The following is a 25,969-nucleotide window of genomic DNA, read 5'->3' on the forward strand; positions in this document are numbered from 1 at the left end:
GATGTAGTAGTTGAAGTAGGATGAATAGTTGAAGTCCCCCATCACCACCAAATCCTGTGTTTTGGATGATTTTGTTAGTTGTTTAAAAAAAGCCTCATCCACCTCTTCTTCCTGATTAAACTCATCCACTTCTTCTTCCGTACTATGACATCACCCTTGTTTTTTACCCCTTTTATCCTTACCCAGAGACTTTCAACAAGTTTGTCTCCTATTTCCATCTCAACCTCAGTCCAAGTGTATATACATTTTTAATATATCAGGCAACACTTCCTCCCTTTTTCCCTGTCTGACCTTCCTGAGCAAGCTGTATCCTTCTATATTTCAGTCATGTGTATTATCCCACCAAATCTCTGTGATGCCAACTATGTCATAGTTGTGTTTATTTACTAGCATTTTGAATTCTTCCTGCTTACTCCCCATTCTTCTCACATTAGTATATAGACATTTAAGATACTAATTTGATTACCCCGCCACTCCCAAGTTCTGTCTTGTGGTTCACCCTCACAAAGACAATTTATGTATTACAACAGTATTCTGGTGATCCAAAAGAGAGGCTGCATCCTCAGTAAGAGGACAGACAAACATTAAAAAAGAAACATCATTCCATGACAGTTTAGATAATTTCTCTAATACTGTTAAGTTTCAGTGACAATCTTTTATATTTATAATACAACTTTGATCATTTGTAATGATGACTGGGATATCGATAGCAGATGACTCAGTGTTGTAAATTACCTCAGTAAGTGACAAATCATGTTTAATGTCACATCACAAATTTACTTTATTTTATGCTGACAAGAGTAGTTTTAGCTTTAACTATTAAAATATACATAATATAATAAGGAGAGGATTGTAAATTACTTATAAAAGGTCCCAGTAACATAGGATCTCACAGCACTCTGCTTCTAAATCTTCGTTGAAAAGTAACATGAGTTTCAGATTTTTTTTGAAAAAGCATTGGATTTGCAGATAATCAAAGTGAGAAATGGTGAGATACACTATAGTCCTGGTAACAAGTGCTTAAATTTAAAAAAAATTGTTTTTAAGTGTCAAAAACAACTTCAATTATTATCATACATGTATGTGAATCAGAACTATGCGGGCCTATTCTCTTGTGTTAACAAGAATATAATAATTCTAAAGCACTATAGATTAAAAGCTACAAAGTTTGCATTATGCAGATAGACTATCCTTTACATAGTTAAGGTTGCAACCAGGTTCCATGATAAAGCACTGCATAATCTTCCTATAACTTTGGTTTGATAAACTGATTTGGCCTGAAAATTGAAAGATTAAATCTGAATGTGAAGAAGAATATTTCTGAAAAGTTTGCAACAAAAAATTTGCACCACAAGTCATTAAAAACATAACCCTGATTTGATATTTTGACCAAATTTCAGTATAGTTAAATCTCCTTGAAATTTTACTGTGAAATTTTTACATACGTTGTAATCAAGCAAATTAACTTTTTTTTTTTTGTGGATCGTAGGGGTCTATCCTGTTCCCGTTACGTTAACTGCAGGGGCTGCTCTACCAATTTTGCTGCCCCAAGCAGTCACGGCCAAATTGCCGCCGTGCCCAGAAGAGTGGCGGAGCTGCCACCAAATTGCTGCCACGGGACACGAACTGCCGCCCCATTTTGAATGCTGCCCCAAGCACCTGCTTGGAAAGCTGGTGCCTGGAGCCGGCCCTGGTTAACTGACTTTGATAGGAACAGAATTGGGACATATACACATATAATGTGTGCGTAAATATGTTGTCCTCTATTGAATGGTTGCACCGTTGGCAAAAGGGTCCCTTTATAGCTGACAGCTAAGGGCTCTTCCTTTAGCTCAAGTGATAGAGGCCTACATTTTTGGCTCCACAGGACCAGGATTTCAGTCTTGGTTTTACAGCTATGGTTTTTTGTGTTGATGAAGAGGATATAGCCTCTCTACAGGTAACAATAGCCCCACTGAAAGGCTAATCTTGCAAAATTTCTAGTGCTGCAGAGGGTAAGACACAGCAAAACAATTAAATTTTCTAAGCATCTATTCCATAACTGTCTTTTTTGTTACATCAGCAAGTGGGATTCTGAGCTGTCTCATTATGGGCCTGATCCAAAGTTCATTGCAGTCTATTTTTCACCTATTCTGTTCCAGCTAGTCAAGTCTGTGATTGACTGGCTGCTTTGTATATGAAGAGCACAAAGCCGCTGGTGTGGGAAGAATCTGATTCTATGTCTATTTTATGTGCAGTAGTGCGACACCTGTATTCAGTGCAAGGGGCAAGTGAATATATATGTCCTCATGGATGTGAAGAATGTGAAAGATATCTGTAACAGTTTTGTGACCGTGTGTGCGTCTGTGGTGATGTGTGGCTTGCTAAAGGATAACTAAGGGTTAAGTCAGTTGTATGTAGTTTGGAATGTTTGCAGAAACCAATGTAATGACTTTAGATAGCCCAATTACAGGTGCTTAAATGATGTACAATCATCAAGGCCTTTGAAGGTTTGTCTGTCAAAGCTGGATACAACATCCCCTAGCTTGGGAGAGGAGAGGGGCCCTTCAGGTGAGGGACCCTAAACAGCTCTCTAGAACTGTTGAAAGGGCCCTGATGAAGCAGAGGTACCTAGGATAAGTAGTTAGTCCTCGCTGAAGCAAACAAAATAAGTAATTTTCTTAAAATGGGTGCTGAGCTGCTCCAGCTTTCATTCCTCCCAGGCTAATATTCTTGTTGCTATAAAGCTATAAAGCTCCAGTGTCGCTTAATTCCTCTGGATAATGGTGACCAGACTCACTGATATTTAAACCATGAGGCCTTCAATGTTAGTCCTTTGTTCAAATAAGTAGAGTAGGACTGGCACCTCATCGCCCTACACACTTTTGAAGATTCCACCGTGGCCATTGCTGTGATTCTGAAAGCAACAAAGCATGTAGCAGTTTCCTGTAGCAAGGGACCTTCTGCACTCCCTCCTGGTTGCCTCCTAGGTTTTAGCTAATAAGTCTCCATGAAAGCCACCATCTATTGAGCTTTCTATATGCCACCTGTAGCAGAACACTTCAAAATCTTCTTGGGCAGCACCAGCAGGAAGGTATATATTCCCAAACTGTTTCCTTAAGGCTCCAAGTAACAGCTTCCTTCACTTCAGTCTGGTCTGATAGCCCAAATGATTGAGTTTCTTAATTCTCAGTTTCCAACTATTATAGTACAGAACTTTCCAGAACCTTCCCAATCTTGTAACATTATCTTTAATGGGATTTTAATTAAAGAAATGTAATTTCAGAAGAAGATAGTATTTAATAGCTGCTCTTTTTTCCCTCTTTTGGAGCACAAAGCTACCTTTTTTCTAGAAGGGGAAATGTTGGCTCCATTAGCAGGCAGGAAGGATGGTCTGGTACTTAAAATTCTAATCTAAGACTCCACCGATCTGATTTCAGTTCCCAGCTGTGCTGCAGACTTCCTGTCTGATGGTGGGGAAGCCAATTAATCTTTCTGTGCCTCAGTTCTCCATATTTTTTTAAAGGATATAATAATTCCATAACTCACGTTGTGTTTTGAAGATAAATTCATTAACACCTGTCAGGCACTCAGACACTACTGTGATGGGCCCACAAAACCTCCGTAGACAGATCAGCCCATGCTCCCTAACCACATAAAGTATTGGTTAGAGCCGTGAACTGGTGGACAGAGCTCAGTTCTTTCCTCAGCACTCTCACTGACTTGCATTTTGATCTTGTGCAAAATTACTTAAACTCTGTCTCCGATTTCTACATTTGTAAAATGGGGGTTGTACCTTACATCACAAAAGTTGCCATGAGGTTTAGTTAATATTTGTGAATGGAGCTGAGACATCAATATATTACAACATGCTATAGAATCAGTAGACTAGTTCATCCCCTAATAACTCAAAATTTAACTAAATTTGAGAGAATTACGTACAAGATGGTATGTTAGGTTGGAGTAGGTATAACTTAGCCTCATGAATTCCTGCATTCAGAGTGGCTGTGATCATGAATAACTTCCCAATAAAAGTGCAAATAATTTCTTCAGGATTGGTAGACGTTTACATTTAAATGCCTAATGTGGCGTAGCATACATCATTACTTTCTGTATCTGCTAAGGGCCTGATCAAAAGTCTATTGAAGTCAATGGGAATCTTTCCATTGACTTCAGTGAGTTTTGGATCAGGCCCTAAATGTTAATGAAGCAAGAGTTTTTGTAGCATACCTGATGAAGAGTAGGGAAGACCAGCTGACAAACCTTTCTGAGATGATTGGGCACTGCTACTTACCGTATCAAGTAGGTCATTTCAAAACCAGCTACTCTAGTTTAAATGAAGCAACTCATAGTCAAGCACTCAAGACTATTCTTCTACCTGAAATATTCATATGTCTACCCACGTTGACTTTTTGACCACTCAGGGTTTGTTAAAATAGAACAATTATGTCTGTTTCTCTTCGGTTCCCTTACAAATACTTAAATGGGGATGGTATCTCACTTGCTTGTAGCAATTAAAGGCTAAAAACAAAGTGTCTGCAGGAAACTCTTGATTCCTTCCCCCTCTCGCCCCAAACATTCATAAGTCTCAGACTCTCATCCCTCAGTTAAAGTAAAACCTCTGACAAGAGAGTTATCTTTTGTTTTAATTTTAAAAGGCTGGGCAGAAATGCAAAAAGTAATTGTGTCTTAAGGCCTATAGATAAATTATAAATCAGATTGCAATATCAACCTAAAAATGCTCTTTTGTAGACCTAAAAAAATGGGAAAAGGGTAAATAACTGTAGTTTGAATGGTCATGCACTGTAATTCACAAAGGCTATGTCTAGACTAGCATTTGCCGGTAAAACTTGTGTCAGTCAGGAGTCTGAAAAAATCACACCCCTGACCGACATAAGTTTCACCAACAAAAGTGCAGGGATGGACAGCGCTATGTTGATGGGAGACGCTCCAGTAATTGGGGTGGTTTAATTATGCTGACAGAAGAACTGTCTCTCACTGGCATAAAAGGGAGAGCTTACAGTGGTGCAGCTGCCATGGTACAGCTGTGCCACTGTAAGGACTGTAGTATAGACATAGCCTAAGGGCTTGTCTACACTACCGGCCGCATCGACGGGCAGCGATCAATCCAGTGGAAGTCAATTTATCGTGTCTAGTATAGTCTACTTTGGTACAACCTCTAGTGTCCAATAGCTTCCCTCCCTCCCCAGCCCACTGGCTTGAGGTCCAGGGTAGCCAGAAGGATCCCATGTGTAATATGGGGAGTGGGCTAACTTTCCATATCTTTGCTTCCAAAGCCTGTTGGTGTGCAATTTTTAACAACAATTTCCCCAATTAAAAGGTCTGGCCTTGCTATACTAGAAACATACTGCGTCCATTTGTACTGCTAAGTATCAAACAGTGATCTTTTTCTTTGCTTTAGCAAGTGTATCCAAAACTTAGTGTTTCCTGATATTACCCAAAACATTGACAAGACAAAACATAGAACACAAAACACAATTTCTATTGTGACAGTAGATTCATGGTATTTTGGGTTGCTTTTCAGCTGGTATCAGCTTTTCCTGATTTTCTGAAAGACAAAAAGAACTTGTTTCTACCCCTTTGTTCCACTACCAATTTAGCAAGGAGGGTGGGCTTCTCAACTGGCCCCCACCACTCCTGGTCCCTTTTCTTAAACATTTATTTCAAAATTGTGAAATCACCACAACATCACTCAAAAAATACTACACTGCCCTAACTCCTGTATCCTTCAAAGTTTGATTTAACAGAGCAAAATCTGTTTAAAATTAAGATCTTATGTTTGCCTGTGCCAGCGTCGGGGCTTACAAGTTTCTTTGTTCACCCTGTTGCCCGTGCCAGTGCCGGGACTTATGATTTTAACACACTCTGAGCCAGAGGGAGAAATGCTAAGTCCTCCTCTGTATTGCTTGGGCTTCTATTACCAAGGGGTCATACACCAAATATAAAAACCCTTCCCAGGGCCAGAGCGAGAAACCCCTAAGTTCTAAGTTCTCTTATGCTCGGTCTTGCTATGGCTGAGGGTGTATGCACCTATAGTTTTCCCCGACAGATGGGTCGGAGCAAGGACTCTAGTCCTCCCTTTATTGCCTGCACTTCTACGACCGGGGGTATATCCACCTCCAATTATTTCCCCCCAGCAGTCCGGGGTGGAGAGAGAGGTGCTAAACCTCTCCCCTTTTTCTCAGCCCTGCTACGACCGAGAGTGTGAATACCTTTTAATCATAAAAATTCTCAATTGATAAGATACCAATAGTGAATACAATATTAACCACAACTGGTTCCCTCTTTACTGCCCGGTATCTCTATGACCAGGAGTGTGCACACCTGAATGATCGATCACCTTTAAGTATATGGTGTACCTTTTTAGCAGTATTGTCAATAATTACAGCACATATTCTTCCCCCTTTCGCAATTCTCCACCAAACATGTTACGCTATACAAAGCACACAGGAACTTTTATAAGAGAGAAGGCAAATACGCCATATTTATTGAAAATACAACAGTTAGCATATGCTTTTCAGTCACACACACATACACATCATGCACACAGTCCTGGCAGTTGATGTTTTTATAGTTACCAGTCTATTGTAGCTCAAGTCAATCTAATGGCCAGTTAGTTTGAACACGAGTGAGGCGCTGGGCTCTGCTGGTCGCGATCCGATGCTCTGAGGTTTTGGCAGGACTGAACCCAAAGTTTCATGGCAAAACACCCCAGCTTTATACTTGTAAATTCCCATTTGAGTCCATGCATTTTGCAATGTCATCCTGTAATCATTAGTCCTTTAGTGGGGTAAACTTGGGGTTTTCCGCTGTTATCATTTGATGGTTATTGTTGGGTTTCCCATCGTTATCTCCTATTTGTTGTCTTGCCTTCGGGGATGGTTGCATTTAGCCGTATGGAGTGGAAATCTATCAACTGCATGAAAAAACTTGTACAGATACAGACAGACATCATCTTCCTTTCCAAATGCAAACAGATGGACATCGTACCAAAAGGACTGAAGGTAAAAAATCCATTACAATCTACATACCACACAGACTATGCTGACAGCTTGTGCCACACGCTCTCAAAGAAACTGCAGAACCACCTGATCAACATCCTCTACAGCAAACAGGGAAAGATAAAGAATGAGCTCTCAAAAATGGATACTCTCATAAAAAAACAACCTTCCACACAAACTTCCTTGTGGCTGGCATTACTAGAACTAGACAAGCCATTTACAACACACACTTTGCTTCTCTACAAAAGAAAAAGGACACTAAACTTTCTAAACTACTACATGCCACAAGGGGCCACAGCAATGGTTCCCTCAACCCACCCAGCAATATTGTTAACCTATCCACCTATACTCTTAGACCAGCAGAAGCACCTGTCCTATCTCGGGGCCTCTCCTTCTGCCCCTCCACCCCCACGAACATGATACAGTTCTGTGGTGACCTAGAATCCTATTTTCGACGTCTCCGACTCAAGGAATATTTCCAACACACCTCTGAACAACATACTAATCCACAGAGACCTCCCTACCAACACTACAAAAAGAAGGATTCTAGGTAGACTCCTCCTGGAGGTCAAGACAGCAGACTGGACTTCTACATAGAGTGCTTCCGCCGACGTGCACGAGCTGAAATTGTGGAAAAGCAGCATCACTTGCCCCACAACCTCAGCCGTCCAGAACACAATGCCATCCACAGCCTCAGAAACAACTCTGACACCATAATCAAAAAGGCTGACAAAGGAGATGTTGTTGTCATCATGAATAGGTCGGAATATGAACAAGAGGCTGCTCGGCAGCTCTCCAACACCACTTTCTACAAGCCATTACCCTATGATCCCACTGAGAGTTACCAAAAGAAACTACAGCATTTGCTCAAGAAACTCCCTGAAAAAGCACAAGATCAAATCCGCACAGACACACCCCTGGAACCCCAACCTGGGATATTCTATCTACTACCCAAGATCCATAAACCTGGAAATCCTGGGCGCCCCATCATCTCAGGCATTGGCACCCTGACAGCAGGATTGTCTGGCTATGTAAACTCCCTCCTCAGGCCCTACGCTACCAGCACTCCCAGCTACCTTCGAGACACCACTGACTTCCTGAGGAAACTACAATCCATCGGTGATCTTCCTGATAACACCATCCTGGCCACTATGGATGTGGAAACCCTCTACACCAACATTCCACACAAAGATGGACTACAAGCCATCAAGAACACTATCCCCGATAATGTCACGCCTAACCTGGTGGCTGAACTTTGTGACTTTGTCCTTACCAATAGCTATTCTACATTTGGGGACAATGTATACCTTCAAATCAGCGGCACTGCTATGGGTACCCGCATGGCCCCACAGTATGCCAACATTTTTATGGCTGACTTAGAACAACGCTTCCTCAGCTCTCGTCCCCTAACGCCCCTATTCTGTTTGCGCTATATTGATGACATCTTCATCATCTGGACCCATGGAAAAGAAGCTATTGAGGAATTCCACCATGATTTCAACAATTTCCATCCCACCATCAACCTCAGCCTGGTCCAGTCCACACAAGAGATCCACTTCCTGGACACTACAGTGCTAATAAACGATGGTCACATAAACACCACCCTATACCGGAAACCTACCGACCGCTATTCCTACCTACGTGCCTCCAGCTTTCACCCTGACCACACCACACGATCCATCGTCTACAGCCAAGCTCTGCGATACAACCGCATTTGCTCCAACCCCTCAGACAGAGGCAAACACCTACAAGATCTCTCTCAAGCATTCTTACAACTACAATACCCACCTGCGGAAGTGAAGAAACAGATTGATAGAGCCAGAAGAGTTCCCAGAAGTCACCTACTACAGGACAGGCCTAACAAAGAAAATAACAGAATGCCACTAGCCGTCACCTTCAGCCCCCAACTAAAACCCCTCCAACGCATTATTAAGGATCTACAACCTATCCTGAAGGATGACCCAACACTCTCACAAATCTTGGGAGACAGGCCAGTCCTTGCCTACAGACAGCCCCCCAACCTGAAGTGAATACTCACCAGCAACCACATACCACACAACAGAACCACTAACCCAGGAACCTATCCTTGCAACAAAGCCTGTTGCCAACTGTGCCCACATATCTATTCAGGGGACACCATCAGGGCCTAATAACATCAGCCACACTATCAGAGGCTCGTTCACCTGCACATCTACCAATGTGATATATGCCATCATGTGCCAGCAATGCCCCTCCGCCATGTACATTGGTCAAACTGGACAGTCTCTACGTAAAAGAATAAATGGACACAAATCAGATGTCAAGAATTATAACATTCATAAACCAGTCAGAGAACACTTCAATCTCTCTGGTCACGCGATTACAGACATGAAAGTTGCGATATTACAACAGAAAAACTTCAAAACCAGACTCCAGCGAGAGACTGCTGAATTGGAATTCATTTGCAAATTGGATACAATTAACTTAGGCTTGAATAGAGACTGGGAGTGGCTAAGTCATTATGCAAGGTAATCTATTTCCCCTTGTTTTTTCCTAACCCCCCCACGCCCCCCGCAGACATTCTTGTTAAACCCTGGATTTGTGCTGGAAATGGCCCACCTTGATTATCATACACATTGTAAGGAGAGTGATCACTTTACATAATGACAGGTTTCAGAGTAACAGCCGTGTTAGTCTGTATTCGCAAAAAGAAAAGGAGTACTTGTGGCACCTTAGAGACTAACCAAATTATTTGAGCATAAGCTTTCGTGAGCTACAGCTCACTTCATCGGATGCATACATAAGCTATTACCAGCAGGAGAGTGGGGTGGGTGGAGAGAAAACCTTTTGTAGTGATAAACACCCATTTTTTCATGATGTGTGTGTACAAAAACAAACATCTTCTGTATTTTCCACAGTATGCATCCGATGAAGTGAGCTGTAGCTCACGAAAGCTTATGCTCAAATAATTTGGTTAGTCTCTAAGGTCCCACAAGTACTCCTTTTCTTTTTGTGAATAAAGACTAACATGGCTGTTACTCTGAAACCTCTGAGGCCATCAATGCTGCTAACATGTTTAGCATCGGATACAATGGATGTTTTCTGATTGTCTCCTGGTGTTTCCAAGTCTCTCACTTTTTCTTGACCATCTGGATATTTGCGATGGTTTTCACCCATCTCAGACGGTCATTCCTTTCTGTTATTCAAAAAGGGTGGCTGGCAGAATTAATTCAAAATTTACATCAATTTTTATAGTACAATTATAAAATCCTGTCCCTAAGAGTCATGTGGAGTAATACCTTATTTTATGAGCAGTCCTATTTAAGTTGACTGATTTCAGTGAGGGTTGTCTCAAACTCTTATTTCACAAACAGTCCCTTAAACTTAGTGTCTTTATAAACCTGAGCTATTCCAAATAACCTGCCTGGATGAGCAAATTTATCATCCCTTATAACTTTATTATTGTTACAGGATGCAAATTTTCCAAATTATTCTTCTCTGTTCTGGAGATATTTCCTGAATGGGGAGACTTAAGTTTATCTTTGGAAAATACACAGACCATATCCACCTTCAGAAAACGAGCAGCTTTTATGAAAGAAGGTCCCTGTGGGGAAAAAAAAAAAGATGGCAAGCCCAGGGTTTGCCAGTCACTCAAAGATTTCAGTTGTAAACACAAGCATTTTCAACTTGACACACTACACCAGTTGTCATGCTCCATTACCATTAAAGTTGTGTAATTTTAAATTAGCACAGAACTGTCAGATGCACAGACTATGTTAACACAGTATAGACCTTTTCGGAAATTGTGACTTGTAATTTTTATTTCTAAAATCATAAAGCAACTATGTCTGCTAGAATCCTTTATGCTGCTTTTGAGGGTTATTGAGGAGGCAGTGATAAGATCACATTCATCAAGGTTAAAATACTTTTATTTTTTTATCAGTCCATGATTTTTAGTATCTACCGAAGTTATGAATTTAAGCTCTCAGGCCCATCTTTTGAAAGTGATGTGAAGGTTTCCTTTGAGCATGAGGAATGATAGGTCAGATATAGAGATGGCTTTATGAAAAATGTTCACCCACAGGTTCATAGGGTATTTTTGTCTTTTATCATTTTCCTGTGTGAGTTCATGGACTGAACAGACACTGGATTTATGGCTTATTACAACAATCTGTAACCCACTAACAATCCCCCTCTCTGACTCCCCCTCCCCCTTTCCTCCCTGTGATGTTAAGAAGCCACTTCACCTTGAATGGTGCCTTGAAATATGTTAATTACTTATGCTAAACAATGTGTTCAAATCTTGCACTGTATTTAGCAGTAACACTTTGAGTTATTTTCCCCAGATCTGAAGATCTCTGGGCATGGTTACACTAGAGAATTTACAGCCGCAAAGCTTTCCTGCGGACATAGCTCTGTCCACACCGGCAATTATGTCAGTGTAACTTACATTGCTCAGTGGGGTGATTTTTAATAACCCCACTGAACAACGTAAATTATGCCGACCTAAGCTGTAATGTAGATATAGACATAAAAACAAACACACACACACGAACGGCAAAAATTTTACCAACAAAAAGCACTGATGTGAACAGCGCTTTGTCAGCAGGAGCGCTCTCCTGCTGACAAAGCCGCTGCCGCTCGTGGGGTGGTGGAAGTTTTTTTATCAGTAGGAGAGCTCTCTCCTTCCAACAAACAGTAGCTACACTGTGTGCCTTCTCGAGGCACGGCTGTAGCAGCACAGCTGTGTCACTAAAAACCTCATAGTGTAGCCATAGCCTAAGCCTCTGTATAAGCTTGAAAGCTTGGTTCTCGCAGCAGCAGCAGCATAAATTGGTCCAATAAAAGCTATTGCCTCTCCCACCTTGTCTGTGAAGTAACAGAAGAGGTCCAAAAGACTAAATGCTAATACTGACAAGCTGTAAAAAATGTGACGTTCACATTTGACGTTCACGTTTGGTGCTGACATGTGAATTTGTGAAGGAAAAATGAATTACTTTCTGAATATGCTGAATTCATAAGGAAACACACTCTGGTGCACTGGAGTCTCTTTCTATAAAGCAAATGTATCTGACCTTGGGGGAATTATCCCCAGTGCAAGGGAAAATCCTCCAGTGGCTTAGACTTTCCAAAGAGGCTCTTATGTCACCTCTTTCACTAATGCCAATATGGCAGATGGGGCAATCCCTGTTTGTGATTTTGATTCTGCAGGGCTGAGAGTGGCCAGCATGAGTTAGAGCGGCCATCAGGTCAGACATTGTTCTTTATTTGTTAATCTCATGTATTTTAAAAAATGCAAGAATCATATTCTCAAAAAGAGAAGGGGGACAGAAGCTGGAACAGGAACCAGTGTGTAAAAAAACAAAAACAAAAAATAGTAAAATAGGAAGTGTAGCTAGGGCTGCTGCACCAAAAATATTGAACTAGAAGCCTTTGCAGAGGGTCTCGCTCTCCTCTATAAGGAACCCTCGGACATACCAATGCACTATGAGGAAAGGCAACTGGCAAATTCAAAGGAAATCGAACATGTCACATTTTGCCCCAAGCCTGTTTAAAGCAGTGCCTTTCTAGCTCTAGCTGAAGCAAGTCAATAAGGGCCTCTGAAGGACGTCACATCCCATGTTCTTTCACAGGATGCCTGTGATCTCTCTTGCATGACTATTTTTCTTGACAGCTTATTCCACGCTATAATTCTTTGCATTTAAGTAGGGTCTTTCATGTGGTGATCTCACATACAGTCCTTTACAAGAGGTGTGTATCTGTATTATATAGTTAGTGTCATGAACAGAACCCGTGTTTCCTGACCCCCTGTCCACTGCTTTCATCACTAGACTAAACTACATTTTTGGAATACATTATTTAAGTCTCTTATTACCAGTTACTAAACCTAGATTTACTTGAATCTCAAGGATCTGCAGTTTTCCCACTTACTAGTGGCTGTGGTCAGAAATGCTGGGTATATAAAGTGAACCTCACCTCTTTGCCAAGCAAAGGTGCATGGCCTATGCACAACTTAAGCCTCTGAAACAGGTTAAGTGAGATTTTAAAAGGTACATAGGCCTTTTGCTGTCTCTCTGCACAGGGTGAATTTTACCCTTAGAAGATGACTGTATGATGAGGTATAATTCATTTTACAGTATAATTTAACAAGGCATCTCAGAGGTACATGCATTTGGAAAGGCATTATTGGAATAAACATCCAGCTCCTAAAATACATCTATACAGGAAGAAAAAAAAAGTGGCATTGAGTCTCAGCCTCGGTCAATGGGCTCATGCTACAGGGCTAAAAATAACAAGGCAGATGTTCAGACTTGGGCTAGAGCCTGGGCTCTGAGACCCTCCCACATGCCAGGTTTCAGAGTCCAAGCTGGAATGTCTACATGGCTATTTTTAGCCTATAGCATGAGCCCTGGGAGCACCAACTCAGATGACATGGGCTCTGAGATTCACTACCATGGGGTTCTTTGTCATGTAGACATGCCCCTAGACACATGTCAGGGTTCCTTCCTCACTCTGAACTCTAGGGTACAGATATGGGGAACCCACATGAAAGACCCCTAAACTTATTTCTACCAGCTTAGGTTAAAACTTCCCCAAGGCACAAAGTCTTTGCCCTTGGATTAGGTAAATGCTGCCACCACCAAGTGATTTAACAAACAATCAGGGAAAGGACCACTTGGAGTTCCTATTTCCCCAAAATATCCCCCCCAAGCCCTTACACCCCCGTTCCTGGGGAGGCTTGAGAATAAACAGGATGAGCATAAACCAGCCTTGGATTTTTAAGACCCAAAAAACCCAATCAGTCTTAAAAAACAGAATTTTATTAGAAGAACAAAAAAAGATAAGAGCAACTCTGTAAGATCAGAATGGAAGATAATCTTACAGGCAGTCAGATTCAAAACATAGAGAATCCCTCTAGGCAAAACCTTAAGTTACAAAAAGACACAAAAATAGGAATACACATTTCCTCCAGCACAGTGAATTTCACAAGCCAAAACAAAGAAAACCTAGCGCATTTTCTAACTAGATTACTTACTAACTTTACAGGAGTTGGAGAGATTGCATCTTTGACCTGTTCCCGGCAAAGGTATATCACAGACAGACAAAAGCCTTTTTCCCCCCGCTCCAGATTTGAAAGTATCATGTCCCCTCATTGGTCATTTTGGGTCAGGTGCCAGCCAGGTTACCTGAGCTGCTTAACCCTTTACAGGTAAAAGGACTTTACCTCTGGCCAGGAGGGATTTTATAGCTCTGTATACAGAAAGGTGATTACCCTTCCCTTTGTATTTATGACAACACATTTCATGTGATTGAGCTAACTCTCTTAAAAAAATTATTTTCTGAAACTAGCAGACAAACTCAATGAAGCTATTTTATTCGTTGTTTGAATTTTCAGACAAAATAATCTGAATTAAAGATATTTAAATTACAACGAAGATCCTGTTATGATACTGTTCCTTCTGTAATCTTTTTGCAGGGATGAAAGTGAAGACATTACCACTAGAGCAGGGATCGGCAACCTTTGGCACACAGCCCGCCAGGGTAAGCCCCTGAGCCGGTTTGGTTACCTGCCGAGTCCGCAGGTTCAGCCAATCACAGCTCCCACTGGCCGCGGTTCACTGCTCTGGGCCAATGGGAGCTGCGGGAAGCGGCACGGGCCGAGGGATGTGCTGGCCGCCGCTTCCCGCAGCCCCCATTGGCCCGGAGCAGTGAACTGCAGCCAGTGGGAGCTGTGATTGGCCAAACCTGCAGATGCGGCAGGTAAACAAACTGGCCGGGCCCACCAGGGGGCTTACCCTGGCGGGCCACATGCCAAAGGTTGCCGATCCCTGATCTAGAGCATATGCTGTGTGCCATAGTTACAATTGCTTCTGGAATTTCTCCTTTTTCAGTGAGATATCATCTAACATACTACGAGCCTGTGTAACAAACTGGTATACATGCCAGTGAGAGTTGATATGCCTTTTCTCCAGTACCAAGCCATTAATCCTGATAACACACCATTATTAAGAGACATACTAAAGCCCTCAATAACATAACTGTGCTTTCTTTTGACTAAGTAATTCAAATGGCATTGCTCTCCATTCTGTGTTAACACTTTCTTGGTGTCATGTAAACAGCATGCCATTGCTATTACGAGCAAATGCCCATAATTTTTTTTACTCTTTCACATGCTATCATATCCCCTCAAAAACCATTTTTCCTCCATCCCTACTTGCTATATACCCTAAAAGTACTTTCAATGGTAGTTATTTTACTTCCTATACATCCATGATGCCTTACATACCACTCAGTAGATCTTTTGACAAAACAAATGGTAAACCCAAGTTACTAAATAGTCATATTAGACTGTAGGCTCCTCTGTTGGGGGGGGGGTTGTTTTTGTTTTTTTACACACTTTGTAAAGCCCCATGTATTTCTAACAGTGCTCATTTTGTTCAACCTTGAAAATACTGGCTTTTTTCATACTTGGCATGCTGTGAAGCTAGTCAACTAAAATTGTTCCAAAAACATCAGGGAGCGTGTGGACTGTAGTCAACCATGTATGGTGCTTATCCTGTCTCCCCTTAGAAGTTTTAAAAACATGGCCATTAAAAATGTCCTAATGTAAATTTTTTACTCAGATTAATGGAACTAGCAACCATACTAAATTTCACCGCTTCATTCATTTCACTTTCATTTTTGTTTTATCCTTCATCTCTATATCTATTTATGTACTATAACCCCCGTGAAGTAGAGAGCTTGACTTAACAAATTTTTGAGCTATGCAGGCCTGACTCAAAGCCTGAGGCACAGGAAAGATTCCAACTGACTATAATGAACTTTGGATCAGAGCCTATAAAATAAATAATATGAGACTTGCAACTAAAGAGTTGCATGATGGAAGTAAGAACTCTCCGGGTGGCTGCCCCTAGCATATCCATACTTGCATACCCTACTGCTTCCGACCTAATCAGAGTGCCCTGTTTCTAACCTATACAATCTGCTCAGTCTAGAAGAAGCCAAGTATAGGCTTATGAATTATTTTGGTACAATATTTCTAATGAGAGATTACTTATTAACAATGGAGAATTATCCTTAGCAATATATCCCTGTAACCCAGGGCTCTCTTGATGCCAATGGGCAGAATACACAAGGGATGCATAGAATTTTACAGAGATCCCCTAGGTCAGATATATGCACAGTAATTCATAGAATCATAGAATATCAGGGTTGGAAGGGACCTCAGGAGGTCATCTAGTCCAACCCCCTGCTCAAAGCAGGACCAATCCCCAATTAAATCATCCCAGCCAGGGTTTTTTCAAGCTTGACCTTAAAAACTTCTAAGGAAGGAGATTCTACCACCTCCCTAGGTAATGCATTCTAGTGTTTCACCACCCTCCTAGTGAAAAAGTTTTTCCTAATATCCAACCTAAACCTCCCCCATTGCAACTTGAGACCATTACTCCTTGTCCTGTCCTCTTCTACCACCGAGAATAGTCTAGAACTATCCTCTCTGGAACCATCTCTCAGGTAGTTGAAAGCAGCTATCAAATCCCCCCTCATTCTTCTCTTCTGCAGACTAAACAATCCCAGTTCCCTCAGCCTCTCCTCATAAGTCATGTGTTCCAGACCCCTAATCATTTTTGTTGCCGTTCGCTGGACTCTCTCTAATTTATCCACATCCTTCTTGTAGTGTGGGGCCCAAAACTGGACACAGTACTCCAGATGAGGCCTCACCAATGTCGAATAGAGGGGGACGATCACGTCCCTCGATCTGCTCGCTATGCCCTTACTTATACATCCCAAAATGCCATTGGCCTTCTTGGCAACAAGGGCACACTGCTGACTCATATCCAGCTTCTCGTCCACTGTCACCCCTAGGTCCTTTTCCGCAGAACTGCTGCCTAGCCATTCGGTCCCTAGTCTGTAGCTGTGCATTGGGTTCTTCCGTCCTAAGTGCAGGACCCTGCACTTATCCTTATTGAACCTAATCAGATTTCTTTTGGCCCAATCCTCCCATTTGTCTAGGTCCCTCTGTATCCTATCCCTGTCCTCCAGCGTATCTACCACTCCTCCCAGTTTAGTATCATCCGCAAATTTGCTGAGAGTGCAATCCACACCATCCTCCAGATCATTTATGAAGATATTGAACAAAACCGGCCCAAGGACCGACCCCTGGGGCACTCCACTTGACACCGGCTGCCAACTAGACATGGAGCCATTGATCACTACCCGTTGAGCCCGACAATCTAGCCAACTTTCTACCCACCTTATAGTGCATTCATCCAGCCCATACTTCTTTAACTTGCTGACAAGAATACTGTGGGAGACCGTGTCAAAAGCTTTGCTAAAGTCAAGAAACAATACATCCACTGCTTTCCCTTCATCCACAGAACCAGTAATCTCATCATAGAAGGCGATTAGATTAGTCAGGCATGACCTTCCCTTGGTGAATCCATGCTGACTGTTCCTGATCACTTTCCTCTCATGTAAGTGCTTCAGGATTGATTCCTTGAGGACCTGCTCCATGATTTTTCCGGGGACTGAGGTGAGGCTGACTGGCCTGTAGTTCCCAGGATCCTCCTTCTTCCCTTTTTTAAAGATTGGCACTACATTAGCCTTTTTCCAGTCATCCGGGACTTCCCCCGTTCGCCACGAGTTTTCAAAGATAATGGCCAATGGCTCTGCAATCACAGCCGCCAATTCCTTTAGCACTCTCGGATGCAACTCGTCCGGCCCCATGGACTTGTGCACGTCCAGCTTTTCTAAATAGTCCCTAACCACCTCTTTCTCCACAGAGGGCTGGCCATCTATTCCCCATGTTGTGATGCCCAGCACACCAGTCTGGGAGCTGACCTTGTTCGTGAAGACAGAGGCAAAAAAAGCGTTGAGTACATTAGCTTTTTCCACATCCTCTGTCACTAGGTTGCCTCCCTCATTCATTAAGGGGCCCACACTTTCCTTGGCTTTCTTCTTGTTGCCAACATACCTGAAGAAACCCTTCTTGTTACTCTTGACATCTCTCGCTAGCTGCAGCTCCAGGTGCGATTTGGCCCTCCTGATTTCATTCCTACATGCCCGAGCAATATTTTTATACTCTTCCCTGGTCATATGTCCAACCTTCCACTTCTTGTAAGCTTCTTTTTTATGTTTAAGATCCGCTAGGATTTCACCGTTAAGCCAAGCTGGTCGCCTGCCATATTTACTATTCTTTCAACACATCAGGATGGTTTGTCCCTGTAACCTCAACAGGGATTCCTTGAAATACAGCCAGCTCTCCTGGACTCCTTTCCCCTTCATGTTAGTCCCCCAGGGGATCATACCCATCCGTTCCCTGAGGGAGTCGAAGTCTGCTTTCCTGAAGTCCAGGGTCCGTATCCTGCTGCTTACCTTTCTTCCCTGTGTCAGGATCCTGAACTCAACCAACTCATGGTCACTGCCTCCCAGATTCCCATCCACTTTAACTTCCCCTACTAATTCTTCCCGGTTTGTGAGCAGCAGGTCAAGAAAAGCTCCCCCCCAGTTGGCTCCTCTAGCACTTGCACCAGGAAATTCACCAAAGGGTGGCATGTGCAGTCTCTACTATGAGCCAGTGGCCCATTGATCATCATAACTTGTACATACATTTTGAAATGATTATGTATCTACACTGAAAATTATGTTCTTATGATAAGGCAGGTCACCAGAAGGTCCACTGTGCATTGTCCACTGTACAATATACATCTACTTGCATGTGGAGTCAAAATGCTAACCAAGAGATTGTGAATTCTTCAAGAGAGGGAATGTACAGGATGAAATAAAACAGCAGGATGGCATCCTGTTTATGAGAAAAGATTCTGGCTTGCTGGTGTGTATGTGGGGCAGAGGTACCCCTTGCATCTTTCACCAAGGAAGCAAGCTGCCAGTTTGGCTTCTCTCATGAATGAAAGGTCACAGTTGAGCCTGGCCATAAAACGCTACAAGGACTTTGGGGGTGAGCATTTGCTCTAAGACAAGAAAGGAACCAGTTAAATAAGGTCTAGAGTTTAGAATGCAAGGTATGATTTTATTTTATATATAATCCTCCGTTTCCAATATTTCATCTGAATCTCATCTTTGTTAAATAAACTCTTGCTTGTTTTCATTGTAAACATATCTAAGTGCTGTGTAATGCAGAGCTGTGACCTAGGCTGTAATTGGTACAGCTGGGTGGTACTGTTCCTTTGGGGACAGCCAATCTGTACTGCAAGTGTCCAGTGGAACAGCAGCTGGATGATCCAGGGAAATGCTTGGAGGGCTCAAGAGTTGTGTATGCCTATCACTATGCAGAAGGACAGCAGAGCAGGTGTAGGCAGAGGGGGGAGTGCTTGTGTTGCCCATGGCTGGTGGAGTCAGGGATCTGAACTCTGGCAGATAAGAACATAAGAATGGCCCTACTGGGTCAGACCAAAGGTCCATCTAGCCCAATATCCTGTCTTCCAACAGTGGCCAGTGCCAGGTGCCCCAGAGGGAATGAACAGAACAGATAATCATCAAGTGATCCATTCCCTGTCACTCATCCCCAGCTTCTGGCAAACAGAGGCTAGGGACACCATCCCTGCCCATCATGGCTAATAACCATTGATGGACCTATCCTCCATGAATGTATCTAGTTCTTTTTTGAACCCTGTTATGATCTTGGCCTTCACAACATCCTCTGGCAAAGTGTTCCACAGATTGACTCTGCGTTGTGTGAAGAAATACTTTGATATAGACAAGTTTTCCTTGGACTAAGGGCCTATGATAGCAAAGTGCCTCACAGGCCTGGGTACTCCCAGGAAGCGTCACAATCACCCCACCAAAAATAAAAATGTATAACAAACAAATCAAACAAACAGGTTCTATGGGACACTTACTATGGGAAAGCCATAAGGGATAGGCCTTGAAAAAACAGGTTACAAACAGAATTAATCTAATCTTACTCACGGAGCTTTGCTTTCTTTTGAGTGGGGTCATTCTGGAAGACTACTTGATTACTGGCAAACAATGGTTTCTAAAAAATCCAAGTACGTACTTCAGAATCAGATCTTCACTAGATGGAAAAATGATCACATCCTGGATGTAATTCACTGCATAACTGGAGTTTCCTCTGCTAGACTGAGTAAACCCCTTGTGTACAAACACTTTTGCTGCTTTACACAATGCAGGCTGTACCTGGCGTACTTCTGAATAAAATGCACCTCTCTCTGTTTCAGAGCTCCTACTGAAGGTCTCTGGGGTAAAGAATGGCCTTGCTCACATATAACTTCTCAACAACTTCCCAAAGGTGAGATAGTATTCTGTGACTCAAGTTTTATCCTGCTGCATTTGCTGGTGTAGCTTGCTTCTGTCTCAGTCTTGCCTATTAGGTCTCTCTCCATACTGTAGAATTTCAGTGATGTTGTGCCCTCAAAAACTTACTGAATTCAATGGGCATTGCAAGTGCTTGCTACTTCTGGAAATCAGGTGACTTTCTTTAGGTGCCTAAATGTGGATTTAAGTGCATAACTGCAGGCTTTCAACTTTGACAATGTTTAGCTTTGGATTGCAATTGCATAAATCAAAACTTGAGAGAGCCACTGAGAGTGCATTGAATTGTGTAGGAGGGATACAGAATTAAGAGGACTTATAGTGAGCAGTGGGCAATACATAGTGAGCAGTGGGCAATACACCACATGGTATTACAAATTTAATTTGGCTCTTACCAATAACATCAGTGGTATGCTAATGGGAGCAGAGGATATGTCAGACATCAGTACAAAATGTGATACATGCTTATGGAATGTGTGGCATGGTACCAGTAGCAAAGCCAATATGCAACAGAGCACCAGTATTCAAAATAAAATGCTGATGTCAAATAGTCTACTATAAAGGATACTGCCTAGTCTCCTACCTCAGAACACTCAAAGGTATGCTAGTGACAGCTGGAGGCCAGCATGCCTTATAAGCGTGTGTATGTCTGGCTGTAATATTGGAATTTATTTTTGAAAATAGTTAAGACCTGACATACAGTAAGTAATCTCAGGTCTTGGTTTTTTGTCTCCACTATATTTCCATTTGTTTCTGCATACTGTTAGCAACAGAATTATTACCAAATTGCAGCTTTTCTTATCCAGCCAGATCAAAAATGACCAGTTAGAGTGGGGTAGAGTTTTTGCTTTATCTCATTATGAAGGTGTTTGGGCTACTGGAAGGATTAAATACCACACCCAGATCTTTCACGCCCTTCCCTCAGGGCATGGTTTATTTAATTCAAATTAAAAACAAATCAGAAAGTAACACCAAACAATTATTTCCCTCGCAAACACAAGCTGCAGAGACCCAGAGATCTTTCAGTCTGCACCTCTCTCTACTCCAGGACCAAACACAGGAGCCAACCTCCCTCTTGCAGCTCTCCTCCAACTGAGCTCCGTTAACGATTCATAGGCATCACCAGACCCCCTTCCCAGCTGAGCCTGATAAATGAAGAGGATTGGGCCCAGGCTCCAGGGCCCTTAAAAGATAGGCCACCCTGTATCAAAAGGGTACATACCTCTGGAGAGAACAGAAGTCTAGATGTGTTTTGGAAGCTAGATATCTTTTTTGTTGTTACAAACAACTATTTTAATACCACATCTACTTTGTAGTAGGCATGGAAACAATGCTAATGCTGGAAATCTGCAGCATAACAGTAAAAATAACTAATGTATAATCATAGAAGTGTAGGAGTGGAAGGGTCAGTAGGTCATGTAGTCCAGTCCCCTGCACTCAATGTGGGACTAAATAATAACTAGACAAACCCAGACCGGTGTTTGTCTAACCTGTTCTTAAAAACCACCAATGATTCCACAATCTCCCTAGGCCAGTGGTTCCCAAACTTGTTCCGCCACTTGTGCAGGGAAAGCCCCTGGCGGGCCAGGCCGGTTTGTTTACCTGCCGGATCCGCAGGTTCGGCCCTAAGCTACCCTTGCTGACTTCCCCTCTGCACGGTGGGTGCTTCCACTCAGTTATGCACCCACCTAATAGTAGCTCCATCTAGATTGTATTTCCCTAGATTTGTTTATGAGATGGTCATACGAAACAACAGTATCAAAAGCCTTACTAAAGTCAAGATATGCCACTTCTCCCCATCCACAAGGCTTGTTACACTGTCAAAGAAACATCGCACATTCTATGGCATATGTAATACATGACCCAAAATGCAAAAAACCCCTTTTTTTGTTGGTGGTTAGGAAGAGAGGAACTGTAATGCTAAATATTATTGACAATTGTAAGCTGTCCTACATAATTTAGAGTAAGTGCGTCTGACCATTTGGACCACCACAGAAAGAAGATGTGTTCCATAAGTCTGTTCCTATGAGTATGATTTTTAAATAACACAGAGCAGACCAATGGCCTCTGGTCCATTTAGTCTAATATCCTATCGGACACTGGTCAAACCTCGAAACTTCAGAATAAGGCACAAAACCTCCATACTACACATATCTATATAATACTTCACTATGGATAAATTTCTTCTGAACTCACAAGGATGTTTAGCCTTGAATCATGAGAACCGAATGTTTATCTACAGCAACACAGACACTATTTTTATGCATATGTATTCTTATGTCTAATATTTATAACAGCCGAATCTTTCTAAGGCATTTGCCTCAATATTATCCTGTGGCAGGGAATTCCAAGGGTCAGTTCTCCAATGCTCCTTTTATCATTTTAAAATCAATTGCCCTTTTAATGACTTTTTGAATTATAGGACAATTTATAATCTTAAATTCTAGAGGAATAAAATTTATTTTCTCTTGTAGTCCTATGCATTTTAATCTCAATTTATATTTAAACTCCTTCCTTTGCCTCTAATTACTGTTGTCATATTTTTATGGTCTATTACCTCTGCTAAATATCTTGATGTCCAAAACCGAATGCAATGTTCCTGGTGAAAACATGCCCTTAATTTATACAATGGTATTATGTTTTCTATATTATCTATATCCTTTCCTTTTCTTAACATAACCTAGAGCCTTACAGAGGTCTTAATTAAGCTGCTGTTGACAATGACACCCAGATCTTTCTCCTGAGAGGCTATAACTAATTTCATACCCATCAGTGACAGGTTTCAGAGTGGTAGCCATGTTACTCTATATCAGCAAAAAGAATGAGGAGTACTTGTGGCACCTTAGAGACTAACAAATTTATTTGAGCATAAGCTTTTGTGGGCTAAAACCCACTTCATCAGATGCATACAATGGAAAATACAGTAGGAAGATATATATATATATACACACACAGAGAACATGAAAAAATGGGTGTTGCCATACCCACTATAAAGAGAGTGATCAGTTAAGGTGAGCTATTATCAGCAGAAGAAAAAAAACCCTTTTGTAGTGATAATCAGGATGGCCCATTTCCAACAATTGACAAGAAGGTGTGAGTATGTGATTAAAGTGCTACACAATGTTTAGGTTTAGACTTGGCCGATTGAAACTAAACATGTTGCCTAGCTCCAGACCAGTGACTGTTGCTGCTTGGCATGTACCAAGGTGACCAACAATCTAGTTCTCAGCATAAAGTTTCAAGGCTGTTCTGCTTTACACTGGCTATCTATGGCCCCCAAGGCCCATTTCAGCAGCCAGGGAAAACACACAGAAGGGGGGATTCACCAGTTACACCACCTTTTACCTGACCACGCTGCCTGAGCCAGGGGCTTGGAGAGTTTTGGTATAGGCTCCACTCTTGTGGCTCTATGCCACCTGAACATTCTCTTAGTCAGGGAGAATCTGCAAGGCTCAGATTTGTCAGGTCCATTTTCCAATATTATTTAGGGCCCTTTTGACCAGCTGCCTTGTGCTAAGCAGTTGCAGCAAGGTGAAGAATGGCGTGACATTCTGGTCTACTGAAATCAATGGATGTTTCACCTTTGATTTCAGTGGAGCCAGGATTTCACCCTAGTCCCTAATCTTAGGCCTCATCATCACTAGAAAATTAGGTCAGTTTAACTAGAGGTCAGGGGTGTGAAAAATCCACACCCCTGAGCAGTATTGTTAAGCTAACCTAGATCACCATGTAGACAGCACTAGGTCAACAGAAGAATACCTCCATCAGCTACCACCTCTTGGGAAGATGGATTATCTACGCAGATGGGAAAACCCCTCCTGTCTACAGTAATGCACTACAGCAGCGCAGTTGCAACAGTGCAACTGTGCCGCTATAGCTTGTTAAGTGTAGACCTATACTTAGTGTCAGGGTTCCCTCCCCACTCTGAGGTACAAATGTAGGGACCCGCATGAAAGACCCCCTAAGCTTATTTCTATCCACTTAGGTTAAAAACTTCCCCAAGGCACAAATCCTTCCTTGTCCTTGGATGGGTATTGCTGCCACCACCAAGTGAGTTAGACAAAGATTCAGAAAAAGGAACACTTGGAGTTCCTGTTTCCCTAAAATATCCCCCCAAGCTCCTTCATCCGCTTTCCTGGGAGGCTTGAGAATAATCTACCAACCAAATAGGTAAACCAGGTGAGCACAGACCAGAGCCTTGGGTTTTTAGGACACGAAAAACCAATCAGATTTTTAAAAAAACAGAACTTTATTCTAAAGAAAAAAAGTAAAGAAGCACCTCTGTAAAATCAGGATGGAAGGTAACTATACAGGGTAATCAGATTCAAAACACAGAGGATTCCCCTCTAGGCAAAACTTAAAGTTACAAAAACCAGGGATAACCCTCCCTCTTAGCACAGGGAAGCTAAACCGAAAGACAACCTAACACACCTTGTCCTGTTTACTTACACTTTTTGTAATATCAGAGACTCGTTTCAGAATTGTTTGGAGGAGAGGGATTTCCCTGACCTGGTGCCTCTCTGCCTCCCAAGAGAACACACAGAAACACAAAACAGAAACCTTCCCCCACAGATTTGAAAGTATCTTCTTCCGTTATTGGTCCTTTTGGTCAGGTACCAACCAGGTTATCTGAGCTTCTTAACCCTTTACATGTCAAGGAGGGATTTTATGCTACCCTTAGCTATATGTTTATGATACTTAGTCTAACAAGTTTCATGTGGCCAAACCTTCTGTTTAATATTTGCATGAACCCATTAGAGGAACCCTTTATATGTTTCAGACTCCAATATCACTCGTATGTTCACAACACTCCGCACTGTTCCTTTTCAAACCTAGATCCCACATTCCCACTGTGTCCCCTTGGAAGTCGATCAAAACAAGAATCCAACTAATTTCAAAGCACAATGCAAGATTTTTTTTTTTTTTAGTTTTTGTTTAATGTTGTTGTATTTGCATTTAAAGTGCCTATCTTCCATTGCGTTAGCAACTTTTGGAAATCAGGTATTTGCAGTGTTATAGCTGTGCTGGTCCCAGGATATGAAAGAGACAAAGTGGATGAGTTAATATCTTTTATTGGACCAATAGGTATTGTAAATTAGCCCCACTGTACATAAAATAATAAATCCCTTATATTAAACATTTTGGTTTGTTTGCTTGGCGGCTGCTTTTAAACCTGCTGCCTATCAATTTCATATGGTGGCCCCTAGTTCTTGTGTTATGAAAAGGAGTAAATAACACTTCCTTATTTACCTTCTTCACACCAGTCATGATTTTAAATACCTCTATCATATCCCCCCTTAGTCGTCTCTTTTCCAAGCTGAAAAGTCAGTCTTATTAATCTCTCCTCACACGGCAGCTATTCCATACCCTTAATCATTTTTGTTGCCCTTTTCTGAACCTTTTCCAGTTCCAACATATCTTTTTTGAGATGGGGCGACCACATCTGCATGCAGTTTTCAAGATGTGGGCATATCAGGGATTTATATAGAGGCAATATGATATTTTCTGTTTTATTTATCCCTTTCTTAATTATTCCCAACATTCTGTTTGCTTTTTTGACTTCCGCTGCACTTTGAGTGGATGTTTTCAGAGAACTATCCACAATGACTCCAAGATCTCTTTCTTGAGTGGTAACAGCTAATTTAGACCCCCATCATTTTATACGTATAGTTGGGATTATGTTTTCCAATATGCATTAC

General features: G+C 41.9%; 2 long non-coding RNA genes across 3 annotated transcripts in view; one reads left to right on the forward strand and one right to left on the reverse strand.

The window, feature by feature from the left end:
• LOC142071944 (uncharacterized) overlaps positions 1–20,247 on the forward strand; it is a 58,519-nt gene extending 38,272 nt beyond the window's left edge. For both annotated transcript variants that reach the window (XR_012668204.1, XR_012668205.1), the window contains exon 5: positions 20,177–20,247. This is a non-coding gene — a long non-coding RNA (uncharacterized LOC142071944). The remainder of the gene's footprint in view (positions 1–20,176) is intronic.
• Positions 1–25,969, reverse strand: part of LOC142071945 (uncharacterized) — a 53,423-nt gene that overhangs the window by 21,322 nt on the left and 6,132 nt on the right. The window lies entirely within an intron of this gene.

Source organism: Caretta caretta, chromosome 4 (assembly GCF_965140235.1).
Source record: "Caretta caretta isolate rCarCar2 chromosome 4, rCarCar1.hap1, whole genome shotgun sequence".
NCBI classification, from domain to species: domain Eukaryota; kingdom Metazoa; phylum Chordata; order Testudines; family Cheloniidae; genus Caretta; species Caretta caretta.